Genomic DNA, 15,652 nt, shown 5'->3' on the forward strand with positions numbered 1-15,652 from the left:
TTATGAAACTTTAAACAACGCGTCTCAATTTCTCGTCACAACTGAGATACTGCAAACAATATGCTTTTTGAGTATTTACATCATCAGTTTCCTCATGTCCCCTCAGTGTCCCCAGCCCACACTGTAATGTCCTCATCCTCTGCCCCTGCCATCCCTCAGCCCTCCAGCCTCTGCCACCCCCCTCAGCCACCCCAGAGCCCTCAAGCCCACCACCTCCTCTCAGCCCCACCTTCCCCTCAGCTGCCCCCAGCCCCCTTGGCCTCCTGTGCCTTCAGTGGCTCCCCAGTTCCTTCAGATGTGACATCCCTGAGGAGGCCAGTGCTGGTGCCACCACAGCTCCCACTGTTCCCGTGAGTGACCCAGCTGAGGGGATAACGCAGGGTGGATGGGGGGGCCAGGTGGGAAGGGGTTCAGGAGACATGAATAACAACCCTGGTGATGGTGAGAGGGCATCCCTACCTGGGCCATAGGCATGACAGACTGGCTGTGCTCACTCCAGGAGACGCTTGGGCACTGCCTGGATCAGTGCTAGCACAGACCATCAGCCACTCCTCAGACCCAAAGCACCTATGCCACGAGCATCAGAGCATCGCCTCTATCTCAGGAACCCAGTGCAGGTCAGTGACGGCAGATCTTCAGTAGCAGCAGTAAAAAAATAATGAGGAATGTTTCATGGCAGAGCAAAGGGAATAGCAGTGATGTAGTCACCCTAAAATGGGGTAAGGGACTTCTGCAAAAGCCTCAGAGACACTTTATGGTCTTGACTCGGAATGTGAAAGGGAAGTGGTGAAACATAAACCAGAAGCTGGTTGCAATGTCCTGGGTACAGTTATATTAATAAAATGCAACATAATGGCTGGAATGCGATATGGATGACTAATTGCCCCTGTTAAAATGCGGTATCTACTTGCTAGGTGCTGCATATTTATCAGAAACTACTCAGGACCCACAATTATGAAATGCTGAAGAAAGGCTCATAGACCCACATTTTAATGTAACTGCTGTGTGTTGATAATCAGAACCTGGTTTTATGCCTTGATCCTTTAAAAGGATTTTAAATCCTTTAAATTATTTTCTCTTGTGGTTGTTTTTGGGGTTTTTCATGCTTGCATGCATGCTGACTAATGCATGCTCCTTCTATAATATGGGGTATGAAGGAGACTGATTTTCAGTCAGCAGTACATCAGGGAGAAAGAGTTCAGCCATTATTTGTCAAAAGAGAAACAGTCTTTTGTAATATGGGTCAATCTCTCGCTGAAATTCAATAGAACCAAATTATCTAGCCAAGAAGCTATTGAAGAGCAAAGGGTTTAATCCTTTGGTGCAGTATGGTATACACTTTGGGATCACTGTCATTGAAGATTACTTTTCCAGCACTAAGAGGCCTGTGTGCAAAATAGCAAGAGGGATGGAGACAGCACTCCCTCTGTCACTTGCAAATAAATATTGTGGTTTTCTGCTCCATTTAACCTTAGCTATGGATACTTGTGCTGGCTGTGTGATTAAAGCTTATAGAAAAATACTTACCCAGCAGTCTGCCGGGGCCAGCACTTTTGCTCTTGCCCTGAAAAAACGAATTGTTCCTTGGATTCACAGCAGGAAAATCAGCCAAACCTGAAAAAATGTTACTGACTGCTGACTTTGGTCAAGGTTGCAGCCACAGAAGGAGAAAGGGTTGATGCTGAATAAACTCACAGACCAATGCTGGACCAACTGTATGTGATGGTTTTGCCAGCACACGTGGAGCAGGAAGTACAGTGTCTCTGCAGCGGGCAGCAGTGAAGTGAAGCAGCAGCCAAGACTAGCTGTGGCAATTAAATTTTACGAGAAATAGTTGCTCTTATGTTACAAAGCAGGTGGCCTGCACTGGGCCTGCAGAGCTACAGCTTTGCTGTCCTCTCCCTAAGCCACATCACATAGCTGCTTGCAATTCACTGTCCAGCCAGTCATCTCTGTGAAGTTGATCAGAGAGAAAGGTTCCACTTGCTTTGTAAGAAATAGGCCCAACAAATTGTCAGAGGTCGCAAAACACTATTTCGTCATGCTGGAGTTCTCACATATGAGAGCTTTTTATCTTTAGCAAAATACTCAAATAAAATAAGTGAACCAAGCAAACTCAGTGTGCTTAGACACAAGTTCATATTTTCAAAGGCATTGAAGCATCCAGTGCAATAGTCTGGAAGCAATATCTGAGACTTTTTCTAATGGCAAACCAAAATTCCATGATTTGCAAACTGTCTCAAACAAATTGCTGTTTACTCAGGCAAAAGCTTGAAAACTGATTGCACATTCCTGTGGTATAGCTATATTCAGATTTACTTGTGGGGTCATTTATCACCTCAGCTAAAGCTGCAGAATCAGAACAGATGCCTGGAATTCTAAAGTCAGATTAACTTTACTTATACCATATTTCACAGCCTTTCAGCAGTTCTTTCTTCCCATGTGCCCTGCTACCTTTTCCTTGTCATTTCACAAGCAAAATCAGACACTGATCTAGTGGCAGAAGGGTCCCAAAACCAACCTTACAAGGAGTAGTAAGTCATAGCTGTGCCATCCCTCAGTTTCTTCTATGAGACAGGGGTGGGGCATTTTCTTATTTATTAAGGCTGTTGAGCATAGGAAGAGGTGGAAATACTCAGATGTTACGAGACTGCACAAGAATATTTTCTTGCTGCCATACCAGACAGAGTCTACATTTCAGGAGTCTGCAAAACTCTGAAAATCCCTTACTTCCATGAAGAACTTCCACTCTGAAAATCCTTGTGGTTAGCCACATTTGCTCTAAATGAGATAAACTTGATAAGATACAGTCATGTTTAAGAGGTCATGTTAATGCCTGGAGGAATCTAGAGGTTCTGGATAAGGCTGTGATCTATCTAGTTTTCATCAAGGATTGCAAGATGTGGTTACTTAAAAGCCTTGCAACGAGGTTGTCCTTGGCACAGTTAGCCCAAGCCGTGCCCAGAGCACATGCGAGAGCCGCATGCCCATCCTGCTGCTCTGCCTGGGCTGCTCACACATCTCTTATGATCCCTGATCCCTGCTCAGCCTTATGGGATCCAAATTTCCTCAGACCACTGCCTTCTGGAGAGAAAGGGGCAGGTTCATCGGTACTGGAAATGTTGGTATAAAATTAATTATGACAATTGAGAAAGCAAGAGTGGAGTCCCTTATCTCTCCCATACCTTTGTCATTCTCTCATTGTCCCATGTCAGTTGCCTGCAGTATGGGACATCAAAGAACATTAACAAAGGTGTTGCCAGAGGTGTTGTGCAGTGTGATGCTCCCAAAACACCTGTGCTGGACTTGCAGGCCTCTGCCAGGCAATGCAAGCTCTGGACATCTAAGAACAAGTTGACAGAGATTGCCAAAAGCAAAAGCACCCCCAAAGCTTTCAGTGTTCCTGAATTAAGTACTTAAGATGAATACATAACAGGTATTTTTCAGTCTAGACTGCTGTTTGCTGTGAGAAATTAAACCCTCCTGAGATGTCAGCACTGATCGTTTTTGCATCCTTTAGAAACTTTCTTGTTTTAAGCAATTAAACACCAGTACTTTCATACTGTTCTTAGTATGCTTCTTTATGAGTAGGCTCAGTCCTGCTTAATGTGTGAGCTACCACATTCACCCCTGTTCCAGCACTGACATAGTCCTGCTGCCTGTGATGAATGAGAGGGCAAGAGCCCAGGCAAGTCCTGCCTTTGATGCAGATTTCTGAGAGTGGCTGTTTGACGTGGCCTCTGCCAGACTGCTCTCGCTGACAAGTTCTTAATAATGGTTGATTAGGTCTATTACAAGGTGAATTATTTAATGAATTAACAAAATTAACAGACATAAGACTTTATACAGACTACTTAGTACACAGAAATAAAACAAAAAGAACTACTACTAGACAAAATACTAGTAGTGCATTATAAAGGTACCTCTATTTACAGCCAGCAAAGAAATAGTACAGATTAGGATTCAATGTAATTAACCACTGAATTGGTGATGGAGTACACTAGAATTCTTTCACTCAGTTGCCAGGAAAGTATCCAACAAATTTGCATCCAAACTCTGCTTGAGAAGTCCAACAGGTTTCCAGGGTGTGTGTAGGAGGTTTCTGCCTCCATGAAAGTTTGTGTAGCTTTTATAATTTGTAAAGTAGTGTCTCCGTCAGAAATATCCAGCTTACCTCCCCACGTGTTCTCACGTGGTAACCTGAGTGTTACCACCCCACTCAGGTGTTTATTGGAAGTTCTACCCCTGGTGCCACAGAGTGAAATAATTCACTAGCAAGTGACAATTTACCAGTCAGAGAGCTGGGCTGGGTCATGTCATCACGCCATGTGTCGGGGGAGAACGTCCAGAGCTATTGCACCAGAGCTATTGCACCAGCTGATCGACAGAGCAGAAAAGCTCTTCTGTGTAGGGGGATGTCCTGCCACAGTGCCATCTCCTTGATTCCTCATGAATTCCCTTTCAAATTGCACATCAGTGCATGCTCTAATCCTCATCAACTGCTTTTCTTCAAAATCTTCAAAATCTGAAGATGTCCACAGTTTTCCACAGGCAGTTAAAAAAATCTCCAAATAACCAGACTAAAGTTTCATACTAAAGTGGTATCATCAGGCCCACTTTGAGAGCAAAGCAAGCAAACCCTATATATATTCCTGGTAGGTCACAAGGCAAATGTCAATGTTAAGGGGTAGTCATTTACCTGAAACACTGTTTTGGAAGAACTAGAAATAGCCCAAAAGACTCAAGTATCTGATGCTTGAATAGAAAAGAAGCAAGCAGAATTCCATCTAGCTGCCTTGGTGAGCAGTATCTGTTCTTAAAATCTGTTCTATTATTTTCAAGCCACAATAGATAGGAGACCAATTAATGAGTTGATTCCTGGTACTTTTTCCATTGGGAGCACCTGATTCATTGTACAACTAGCAATGCTTCATTGAGCACCAGAAAGTACATTTCTGAAGGTGAAGAAGGGCAGTATCCACTGTCAAAGATATAATTTCCAGTACCACCTGTTCCAACTATATGCTCTAGAAACCCTTCTTTGGGGTGCTGCAAGAGGGCTTTTATTTTCACTAATCATTCTAGTGTGATTTAGAGCAATTCTAGTGTGATTTTTCCTTTTCTTCTATTTTGAATAACTTGTTAGCCATACAGTAGTATACTTACTTGCCTTGCTTCCTTCTTGGTAAAATTGGAAATGTAGCCCTTTCAGTGAATTTTTAATATTGAGAGACCCCCAAAGCTCAGTGTTACCTAAAACCGCTCCAACAACAACCACCAGCAGTTATGCACCTCAGCCACTTTATTGTATCCAGTTACAACTCCTGCAAAACCTCATACTGCTATTTGAAACTTGACTTTACATGGTTCCTGTCTACTCAACTTGACATGTAATGAGTCAGTGCACCTCCTTTGTTATACAAAAAAATCTTGGAGGCCATGAGCCTGGTGTAAAGTTACCAGATTTGCAGAGAGAAGGCCACACTCCTTTTCTAATTACAGATATACTTATTTTTACTTTATTTTTTCTAATTCCATGTCCACATCCTTCTGAGAATATCATTACATTTCAACTACAGTTTTATGTGAATAAAACTTGAAGAGAATGAGCTACCATAAAACAGCGAAGAAAGAGTTGTGATGATACATCACTTCTGATCCTTTGGAAAACAATATAACAAGACTGAAATTATCAGATCATCATAACCTCAGCACAGATGGTTTGCTCTCCAGATATCTGTACTAAAGGGCTGCCATTTGCTTTCAACACAAAATAACGTAATCATATAAGCACATGTAAATGTAATGCCACCCATACACCTTCCAGGTATATGGCAACTGAAGTTAATGGCAATAAATCACAGCAGAAAAATCAATAGTATACATTTTTACAAGATGAGGATTTGTGCCTGACTCATTCAAAATTAGAAACCTCAGAAAGGCAGGTCCCAAGGAAGATGTGAAGGATCATAAAGAAAAAAAAAAAAGGTAATAATATAAATATGTGATAAGATACAGCAGACTTTCCCTGAGGCTTTCACTAATTTACTAACTCTTACAAAATTCATCACCTTCCATAAATGAAGACACCAACAATCTAAAAATAGTCTTTCTTGCATATATAATGCCCAAATTTTACTCCCTGTCTTGACTTGACCTAACACATATAAGGACCAAACCACACATTTATTACAGATTTCCTACCTTTTTTCAACTGTAAATAGATAAAGAGAAACTAATCTGCCACCCTTCCAGTTTTTAGGTTTGTCATTTACAACAAGACTACTGCAGATATTGTTACATGGAAGGTAAGGGGAAAGGAAAAAAACATCAGTATTTCAAAAAAGACTGTTCGCTTTTCAAAACAAAACTAAAGACTACTCTTCCAGTTTCTTCTAGACCATCCTATCCATGTCCTTTAAATAAAAAGACAGTTTGCAAAAGCAGCTTACCTAGGCATTGGTGAGTTTGCTCTGTATATAACTAGAGAGAAAAAATGCTTTATATTTTAGGCTGCTGTTGAATTTTGTCAAAATATCTGCTGAATCAGAAAAATACTACTTTCTACCCCCCCACTTCAAACTACTAGTAACAGCTAATAACTCTTTCCTAATACCTTTCAAAGGTATCAGGGATTTTGTTTCCTAGTAACCTCAGGCAAAACAAATAATGAGTGTAGAGCTAGTGTAATAGGCTTTTGTCCAGAACTTGCACTTTAATGCAGAAATACATGGGTTCTGCAGCTGTTAGTTCTTCTTTTCAGCTTCTAAACGGATCTAAACTTTGTTTCACATTAAAATTGCCATGAATGAGCACCATGTTATCTACTTCTGCTAGGTACAGCAAAGCTGGATGTGTTTTTAGAAGCTTAAATCCTGATGTGTTTATATCCTTGATATTTGTAAAGGACAAAAAAATACAGTAATAAATCAACAGATGAAACCAAAACCACTACAAGATTCCAAGGATTCTATCCTTGTAAGTGTATTCAAGACAGCTTATTTTGTTAGATAAGGTGAAAAAAAATACTTGAGACAAACTGCAGCTAATGGTCTTTCAGAGCAATTAAGCAACAGTATAACTGAATTAGAGCTGTACCATATGCCAAACTTTGAACCTTTCAATAACTTCAGTGGTCTCAGTTTAAGACCACTAAGATCAGTTTACATACCAGTTTACACAGGATAGGGAATCCATGAGGCCTAGCAGCTCTGGAGAGGCCACCACACTACTATATTTGCATCTTAGGACTCTGCTATCTGCTCTTAAGGTTGCTTAGATCCAGGTGGGTTGCAGCTCTGGATTTTCTCTTGGCTTTCTAGGAACACTCTCTGGACAAGAATTTTCTACTTTCTTCTGAGAAGTGCTCACTATTTTTACCAGTGTATTTGCTTTTGCAATTCTGTTATGATCATTCCATAAACCACCTACAAATTACATTTTTAGTATCACACCCCAAAGCAATGCACTGTGTCAGAGAGCAGGATTTCTTCTGTTCAACACCCATTAAAATATTTTGACTGAAGGTCCGAGTCTTCTTAGTAGCAGCTGCCTACCTTTCAGGAGTTGTTTTGCTGATTACATTTTCATTTCTGAACCAGCAGTAATGAACTGTCCCAGACAGTAATTCAGGCCAAGTCATCATCTGTCTTATTGACAATACCTCTCCTCCACAAGCGGCCTCAAGAGGCACAAGAGTCTGCAGCTCTCCTTGGCTTCACAGCTCACCAGAATCCATGGTTTTCCTGATGGATGCTCCTCCCAAAGCAGTGCAGCTCCAGCTCAGAGCCAGTCCGTCTGCTCAGAAGTATACTCGCCTGCTGCCTGAGGCACCTGTACTTGGTTCTTCTTTCTCCACATATATGAATACTGCATTGTGGCAATTATTGCTGTCTACTGTCCCACACCTGAAACAGGTCTATTGTCTGATAAAGCATAATGACATCTTTTTCTGTGTTTTAATATCTTGTATTTGTCAGTCTTTGCAGGAGCCAGTTATTCCACTTAAGAAGAAATTCTATTGCTTCAGCGTTCCTTTCTGGGTAACAGAGTGGTTGTACTTACATCCCGTGACTTTAGACCCTGTATTGCCCCAGCATGCATCCCCATGAAGGGTAAGTGTTTAACGCCTGAGCTGGTGGAATTCTTACAAACAACTGCAAGCAAGGAGCACAAAGTCCAGCAGCCACTCACTTGTTGGACTTTAAAATCACTCTGAGTACCAGTCATAAACTGCATACTATGTATTATGCTATGTAATGTAGTCTGCATTCTTAGTTAGCTCTGTACTTAGTTACAATTATTAAATTACAGACAATAACACAAAAGAATCAGACAAATGCAGTAGTGATACATGAAGTATAAAAACTATAGATAAACTGAGTGCTGTAACAACATCCAGTCCTGATGGATCTGAACTTGGATTAATTTTTGACCAGACAGTTTGACCAGGAATATTTTATGACTTGAAAACGCACATAAAAAGTGCATGCTTTATTCTCTAAAAAAATATTTTCCAGAAAATATTTTCTTATTGGTAAAGAAAGAAGATGGTTTTGAAAGGTAGATTTTTTTTTCATTTTGTTGTTTGTTTTTGTTACTTAAATGACAAAATCATTTAGGTTGGAAAAGAGCTCTAAGATCATTGAGTCCAACTATTAATTTTTTCCAGACTTATCCAATACATAGGGGACATATATTTATGTAGGAAGTTTGAAAGTAAAGTAATTTTCATCATTTCAGTTTGAAGCATGGAGGGGGAAAAAGTCAAGATTTCAAATTATGTCAATTGTTTTTATTGCTTAAATGACATATATCTACCATATGTAATGTGTTTTTCTAGTACTAGTATCTGCTTATTGGAATGATCTTACTAATGTTTGTATTTTTTCACCCATGGTACATTAGCAGTATTAATTATAGGCTGCACCATCTAGCTATTTGCAGACTTCTTCTCTTACCTAACACACAAAGTATTCAAGCATCAAGTTGCTGATCTACCAGCTTTCATAAAAAGTTTTGTATTACCCATAGGGTCAGATAGGGCTTAACTTGAACATCTTCTTACAAATGGAAAAGAAAAAAGAAGACAGCCTGTACCTCAAAACAGCTTTGCAATATTCCTCTCTTTTACCAACAACAGCACACCGATGCATCCTCACCCAAAACTTACAAATGTGGTTTTATTAAACTAAAGCCCAGTGTTGCTGGACACAACTCAATGTACGCACACTATAGCATCAAAGTTTTCAGTTGTGTTCTATGTGAGCCCTTACGTTAATATAAAAAAAATTCCCCAAAGCAAGAAATTGTTAACTTTGAATTTCTCTCTGCTTCCAGCAGGTCGTTCACATGAAAGAATGTGTATAAAAGGAAACACCAAGAAAATAGTAACTACAGATCAGTCTTCTGAGTAATACAATGCAAGACAGAAGCCCATATCAGCTGTGATTAGTGGTCAGTTAATGTCACTTATGCCTTCTTAAATGACATGTTAGATGACTGAAAACCCAAGTCCATAGTCAGTACTAATACTGATTCATTTACATTGCTGACCAAAAACCAAGCATAACTCAGCACAAGTAAAATATCTATTCCATCAATCCATTCAGAAGTTACTGAGATCCATTTTGAAAAACCAAAGCCACGACAAGCACTGCATGTCTAGAACAGTTCCAGATTGGTCTCATTCGTCCTCCTCACTAACTACTTTCTGTACATACACCAATTTCAGGTGGGGGTTTTTTTCATCATCTTCCCCTCACCTAGATTCAAGCAGTTGGTTTTATTTTAAAATTTCAGCTGTGCTATTACCCTGTAGAGACACAAATTTGAAAGATTGCTTTCAAAAAAGTCAGTAAAGATGTCCATGAAGACATCACTTCTGCATCTTAAGCCAGCCTACCGACAAAGACCAGAACCAGAGAGAATTCCTTCAGCACTAAGCAGTACCCTTCTGGTGGACCAATTTGGACTTTCCCAGCAGCAACAGTGCATCCCAACACACTGCTGTGCTCTGCTGCCGTCTCAGCACAGCAGTCCAACTAGCAGCAGCAGCAGCAAAACAAACGTAGTTATGTTCATACAACTACAGACTGGCTTCCATTACTTTCTACCCTTTTACAGCTGGTTTTCTCTCTCCCATTTGGCTTCATAGCAAGAGAAGACCCTGTCCTTCAGGTAAGGGGGAAAGACCTCTTCTGACCATCCCTGCCTTAAGTTACAAACTCAAGAAGAGGGAGAAGAAACAACCGTGGCACACCAGTCTGTACCTTTCCCGGACGGAGCAGCTCCCTACAGCCGAGAAGCGCTGCGCTAGCCGGGACAGCCGTGCCGGGACAGCCGTGCCGGGGGGGTCGCTCTCCCAGCGGCGGCCGGCGTGACCCTCCGCCCGAGTGCCCGCTGGATCTTCGCCAGCAGCACCAACGCCGCGCCCCAGGAAAGCCGCTCGCACAGACACGGGCTCCAAGGGCTGAAGTGACCCCGGCCCGGCCAGGCCTGCCGCTGCCGAGCCCGGCGTCCCCCGGCGCAGCGGCCGAGCCTCAGCCGCCGCACACCGCGGGAGACGCGGCCCCGCGCCCCCCGGCCCCGCTTAAAGGCCACCGCCGGCACTTGGGCCAGGCGAGGGAAGACGGCGGGAGCCTCTCGCACCGCACCGGGGCTGCGCGCAGTGCTGACAGCCCGTGAGCCACAGCACCTCGTCCCGCCGAGCCGCCAGCAAGAAGTACCCGGGGCGCTTAGGGACCAGCTACTTCCCGGCCGAGCGGGATGCGGAGCCCGCCCTGGGCGGCGACCCGCGGCAGAAGTCGGGGAGCTTCGGTACCCACCCGAGTGTCACAGTCACGTCCGCGCACCTCTTTCTCCAGCTGCAGGACGTTCTGGCCGGGGCTGGCGAACAGCAGCCCCGCCAGCAGCCCCTCCCTAGCGTGGAGCATCCTCACGCTTCAACGCTGCGGGTGCGGAGAGAGCACGGCCGTGATCCCGTGTCCCCCGCTCGTCCCCGCGTCTGTGTCGCTGCGCCCAGAGGAGGCAGCGGGGCACGCGAGGCGAGGAGCTGGTGACACCGTGACACCCTTCCTCCCCCCGTCCGTGTCTCCCTGCTGCATGACCACGGCCCTTGGGGGCAGCCCTGTGTTGAGACCGCAACCTGAGGTTCGTGGCAGCCATGCAAGGGAGAAGGTTCGCGAGCTCCTTGGGAGTTCAGCTTTCCCCTCCCTGGCGTTTTCACCTTCGCTTTATTTTCGAGGATCATAAGGGTGCAACTGTGATGTCCAGCAGTGGGTGTCGCTGTTTTGCTATAAAAGTTTTTCCTGGATTGTTTGGTTTTTGTTGGGAGTTAGGTTGTGCCCCGCCCCGTCGTGGTCAAAGGGGAAAAAAAAAAAATCTCCTGTTAATTAATTTAGCATGTACGCCACTGTGCCGAAAATACACTATGAAGGTTAATCAATCAATCTTTGAGAAGTGCTCTTGGGTTTACATACCGTGTGGATTTTAAGTTAGCGTCAGCTGTGTTTCCAGACATTTTGTAGTATGAATGTCGGTAATGTGTGGACTCAATGGTTACTTCGGCTATCCTGTATGGAAAGGAAGCAGATGTATCCACCCTGAATGCATTCAAAGGATTGTGGGGTTGTACAAAGTGACAATCTCCTGCTACATAGAGAATGGTTCATCCGAGAATTGTTCCTTTGAGCTTCTTTAGCCACAAGATGTAGAGAGATGGGGCACACTTTGCTGAACCTCTGTTTGCACTGATGACTGAGAGGGTTCATGTATGACAATAACTTCTTAATTATTCCTGTGAGGGAATTTGATGATACCCCTGTATGAAGGAGGAACAGGGATGTGCATGTGCCATCAGGTGCACAGCGCACTGCACACAGTCAGTACTTCAGCACTCAGCAGGATTACTTAAACCCAAACCCAATTCCACAGCCTCTTAATTAACACCTAGTCCAAATCACAGAGATTTCTGGGCTGTCAAATTCATTCTTGCAATGAAAGGTTGAATAAATACAGGTAAGGCAACACGGCATTTGTTTAGCACAGAAGAAGGTATCTACAGGTAGCTGAAATACAGGGCAAATGCCAGCTAAGGGTTGTAGAAATCTAGTGGATAAGCAGGAAAGTGACATGCAGATGGATTTTACCTCTCCTAGATGTGAGAACCTGATGATGCAGCAGTAATAAAATGGAGCAACAGGCAGGATGTTGCTCACAATACTCTGAAAAAGATGGTGGCAAGACTAGTTTGAAGGGTAAGTTTTTTCAATGTACAAGGAGACAGAAGAGTATATTTTTTTAACCAGGATCTTTACTGGATGACTACCTCACCTCAGCAGAAGTGTAACACTGACCACCCAGTCTTTGGCAGCTTCTCATGAGCATAAAACACAAATAGTGTCCCACAGAAGAGGCCAACTTCAGGCAATGGCTGTTGCTGCTTTTACTGCCTCAGCTTCAACTTGCAGCCTTGGTTCCAACTTCAGGCCCCACCATTAAACCACTAAACAGCTATATGCCTGTGGCTCCAGTGCACTAGTTTTTAGCTGCAACTGTGAGTCTAAGGTAGCAAGCTTGCTTCCTGAAACAAATATATGTGGTTTTGAGGAAGGAAGGGGGGAACAGGGACATGTGGGGAAGAGTTCTGAGATAATTTCTGTGTTGCAGCCCTTTATCAAACATACACTGGGCAAATACGTTTTCTGAAGGCATAAATTAGTTTTAATTATCAAATCAAATAAGAGAACAATGCATCTGAAAAAACTCACCTGTATTCCTGAAAGTTTGAACAACAACAGGTAGTATGAACTTGAAATACTGAGGACAGGAAATTTTGATCCTTCCTTTTAGTCTTTATTGCACATGTTAAATTGTTAGGTGAATCAGCAAAAAAAAAACCCTCAAAAAGACCAAAACCCAACTAACAATCAATTTATATTCTGCCTTTGTAATTTCCAATGATTTTCCTATCCAGATTTCCATCAGTCTCTTTAAACTATGGTGTTACTCAAGAATGTGAGGAAATAACTACAAGGGTTATTGCTCAAACAAGTCACTACCATATCCCTCATGTGGTGAATTCCATCAAAATTTGACTGTAAACACTCTGCAAGATGTTGCTCACCTAAAACTGCTACCTGGTTGTGAATGCCTTCTTGTGTGTGCACCATTGTGGTTTCAAAACTAATCTGTGGAAGTAAGAGGAAACCAGTTTTTAATTCAGTTTTGTCTTTCATTGACCATCAACAAAGTCAGCAGCATCAGCAGTATTGAGTTAATGCTACCAATGAGCACCTCATTAATTCTATAAACACTAGATTTTCAGTATCTCTTGGTAAATCAAATATTTTGTACTTAAAACAAAATTTAAGTCTAGAGGTGCAACAATATGCTCTATTAAACATTATTGTTGAGCTGCTGCTTTGACACTGAAGGCTAAAACAGATCAACCAGCACTTGTTCCACAGGCATACCTGTGGCCGCAGCTCTGTTCACAGAGAGCAGCAGGTACAACGTTCCCAGGATTTTCCCTGGGGAAGGCAGTGAGAAGCTAAGAGAGAGAAAACAATTCTTATCTCTATCTGCTGCTCCTGTTGTTTGGCACATGTGGAATGTGTTATGGAGATTGTTTACTAAAGAGATTTCTTAACTGGACACTGGTGATGGTTGTTTGGATTGATTGACCAGTTAGGTCAGAGCTGTGGCGTGACTGTCTGTAAGGGGTGACGGGTTTTTCTTTATTTTCCTATAAAGTAGTAGAGTATAGTTTTGGGATAATATAATATAATACAATACAGTATAGCTTAACAAAGCAATTGTTCAGCCTTCTGAATAATGGATTTCCCATTCTGGGGTTTGCCTGCTACTATATGTACCCTGTGCTGTAACAGAGAATTGGGCTTGAATGTCACAGTCTTTCCCAGCTGGACTGTTGTCTCTGCAGAGTCTCTTTGCCTTTAAAGTCAAGAGCAACAGCAGGTACAATTCTGCTTAGTGGGTTTAAAGGTGTCAGATCTGGTGGTGTTAAATGAGACCACTTCTTTCCCCATCAGACATCACAACAGGATTTGTCTACAATGGATTACCTATTTGATCACTTTTTTATTTTTAACAAAAACTCCACCCACACTTTAAAGAAATTTAAATCAATTAAATTCTCTTTAATAGGAAAAAGACAAAAAAGCTTGATTGGGGTGCATTATTCAACATAGATATTGTTAGTTATTCTGGCCAGTTTGTCAGCAGAAACATCCAAAGCCAAGTGTTTTTTTGTCTACCTGTTGGTGTAATAGAGCATAGATTTGAATTTGCCATAATAAGTGGATGGAGGTAAGGTGTACAGGTAGAAGAATTATGCTTCCCAAAGACACACAAAATAGTCCACCAAGAAGTTCACAGGAAGGTAATGTGGTCATTTATATGGTGATGATTTGGGCTGTCCCATTTTCTTGCAATTTTAATAATTGCAGATTTTGATTTTGGCTGTTTGACTTTCTTGGGTGAAACCTGGAGGAAGAAGGGAAGTCTAAATTTTTCTTGGGCATTGCAAACCATTGCAGACCAGGGAAACTGATGAAGTGATTGCTACTGTTCTGAGTAACAGTCACCTTGTCACTCACATGGACCAGTAAATTCAGTGCCTGTGTTGCAATAAGACTATCTGTGACCCTCACTTCGACATGTCACTATTGCAGCTTTTTCAGCTCTTTCTGACTCCCTCTGCCAGGACATCACTTATTGTGGGGAAAGGTAACATCCAGCTGCAGAGCACTGAGACAGCAGCTTTTTAACACCTCTTCCATCTAGAGCTCTGAAAATGTGTCTGTTTGACTAACAAGTAAGTTACTGAATAAGTACTGACCAACCACATCTGCCGTGAACTCTGATCATAAAAGCAGCAGCAGATCTTGTGTACAGTGTGCCCATGGCAAATGCCTATACACAGAGTCACTCTTTACTAGAACAGTTCTGCTTATAAAACATTTAGAATAAAATGTCAGCAGTAGCATATTTCAGTCAATAAGGGGTTGTTTTGGTTAGTCTGACATGTTAGGTTAGTTAATGTACTGGGGAAATACATGTACAATGGGATTTAGCAAAATTTTGAATGAGAACAGCAGAGCCAAGTCAGAATAAAAACTCCCTCTAGCATACTGTTAACAGTGCCAAAAATAGATCAAGGTTTCTTCCTCTTGCTTGTCTTGGTCAGATGCTTTTGTGGAAAAATAACTGGCTTATATTTCATGTGGTTTTTGGCATAGACCTTGACACAGAATGAAACAATTGATGCACACTGGATTGCTGCAGGCTCTATGTGATTTTACATAATTAAAGTGAATGCTTTAGGTAACTCAAATTAAAAATACTTGAAATAACTAGATATAGAATGTATCTTACTTATTTGACAATAACATTGTGCAGAAAATTACCTTATAGAAGTAACATAAATAATTTATTACCTTTCTTACACTTCCTTTTTCTTACAATACCCAGTATTTTCAAGTTTCTCCCACATTTTACCTGTACTTTACACTTAGAGCTCTGGATCTGTGGATCTGTGTTACTGTGAACGAAACATTCATAATAAAATCAGTTCAAATATGAACAGCAACAGGTTGAATTTTGCAGGGTCTTCCTGGTAGTACTGTCA

The 15,652-nt window shown here is 42.1% G+C and overlaps 1 protein-coding gene across 1 annotated transcript in view; it reads right to left on the reverse strand.

Moving 5' to 3' along the window:
• The window catches only part of PUM3 (pumilio RNA binding family member 3), a 70,009-nt gene extending 59,034 nt beyond the window's left edge, over window positions 1–10,975 (reverse strand). The window contains exon 1 of the mRNA XM_074532838.1: window positions 10,827–10,975. The gene's annotated coding sequence lies outside the window, so the exon portion shown is untranslated. The remainder of the gene's footprint in view (window positions 1–10,826) is intronic.
• Between the last annotated feature and the right edge of the window lie 4,677 nt (window positions 10,976–15,652).

This window comes from Zonotrichia albicollis, chromosome Z (genome assembly GCF_047830755.1).
Source record: "Zonotrichia albicollis isolate bZonAlb1 chromosome Z, bZonAlb1.hap1, whole genome shotgun sequence".
In the NCBI taxonomy this organism is placed as follows: Eukaryota; Metazoa; Chordata; class Aves; order Passeriformes; family Passerellidae; genus Zonotrichia; species Zonotrichia albicollis.